General features: G+C 39.1%; 1 pseudogene; it reads right to left on the bottom strand.

The window, feature by feature from the left end:
- Positions 1–1,125: 1,125 nt before the first annotated feature.
- LOC150011219 (peptidyl-prolyl cis-trans isomerase A pseudogene) lies at positions 1,126–1,639 on the bottom strand (annotated as a pseudogene).

Here is a 1,639-nt window from a genome sequence, read left to right as displayed (position 1 = left end):
ATGAAAGGATAAAGAAGTTAAAAAAAATAAAGTCTAAATTAGATGATGAGGTGGCAAGGGGGAGAACTTTGCGCTTTTAAAAAATACCATGTATATGTACATATTTGGGACAATCCAAATGATTAAAAACTAAATTAGAAAAAGAAAGAGTACTAACCCTTTTCATTCTTGCTATAACAGTAACTTTAGATGATAAAGACTTTTGGATGGGCAAAAAGGATCTCTGCAGCCTGCAAAGACACTAATTTTAAGAAAACAGCAATTTACATTATTTATAAGGAAGCTATTTACATTACTTAGCTCTGTCAGACACAACAGTTGCAGAGCTCCATTCTTTCACTACAGTGAAAAGAATAAACCAAAGTGACAAGGACATAGAAAAAGTATTCTAAGAGCTGCATCTCATTATGAAAAAGATAATACCTCTTAAATCTTAAAAAAATGTTTCAAGTGTAATTTAAATTGAGCAGAATGGAAACTCATTGCACCACGAGGAAATAGCACCCATTTAAATGATCAGACAAGCTCCAAAAACTACTGCAAGTTAAGCATGGTTAACATAGTATGTGCAAGGAGGAAAATTACTGAGATGCAGTGTTTCATAATTCAAGTATTTGAAATTAATTAGTCACATTTTATTTTACCAGTGACTTTGAAATGTGTCTGCACTATAACTGAGGTTGTGAGATCATGGAGAAAAGCCGCACTTCATCTGTTTTATTTTTACTTTCTTTCCTCCTCTCTAACCACTGTAATTTAATTTTATCTGGCAGTTTTACTTTCATCAATATAATAGGTAATAGGTAGTACTCAGTGGCAGATTACACCAACTTTTGAGCCTAACTGGGCAAGTCTGTTATGTGAGAACAAGAATAAGGTGAGAAGAAAATGACTTACTAAGCTAAATTTTTTTATTGTTGTTTAGTTTTTATTTTGTAATCATACACTTAACTTGGCAATCCAGCTAGACTTGGAAGGGGTAAGGAAAATATGGAACCAAACGCACTGCAGCGAGAGCACAAAGATTATAGAACATTCCAAGCAGATAAGGGTGCAGGGGTGTTTTCATGAGCTACAGAAGGAATGATCTGGTGGTTTAGATAAATGTATCAGAGTTGTCCACAGTCAGCAACAGTGATCTTCATGCTGGTCTTGCCATTCCTGGACCCATAGTGCTCCATGGCTGTCACAACACCCATGCCGTCTTTCACCTGGCTGAAGACCACATGCTTGCCATCCAGCCACTCAGCCTTGGAAGTGCAGATGAAGAACTGGGAACCGTTTGTGTTGGGTCCAGCATTTGCCATGGACAAGATGCCAGGACCCGTGTGCTTCAGGATGAAATCTCATCATTGAATTTCTCCCCATAGATGGACTTGCTGCCTGTGCCATGGTGGCATGTGAAGCCACCACCCTGGCACATAAATCCCGAAATAATTCTGTGAAAGCAGGAAACTTTATAACCAAATATTTTCTCTCCAGTGCTCAGAGCATGGAAGTTTTCTGCTCTCTTTGGAACTTTGTCTGCAAACAGCTGGAAGGAGACGCAGCTCAAGGACTCGCCACTGGCAGCGATGTCAAAGAACAGGGTGGTGTTGACCAAGGCTGGTCGCAGGAAGATCTGGGGTTGTGGCGACAT

This window comes from Furipterus horrens, unplaced genomic scaffold, assembly GCF_987537825.1.
Source record: "Furipterus horrens unplaced genomic scaffold, mFurHor1.1.pri manual_scaffold_4, whole genome shotgun sequence".
Taxonomy (NCBI): Eukaryota; Metazoa; Chordata; class Mammalia; order Chiroptera; family Furipteridae; genus Furipterus; species Furipterus horrens.
The sequence above is the reverse complement of the archived record's forward strand: the minus strand, read 5'-3'. Positions and strand labels throughout refer to the sequence as shown.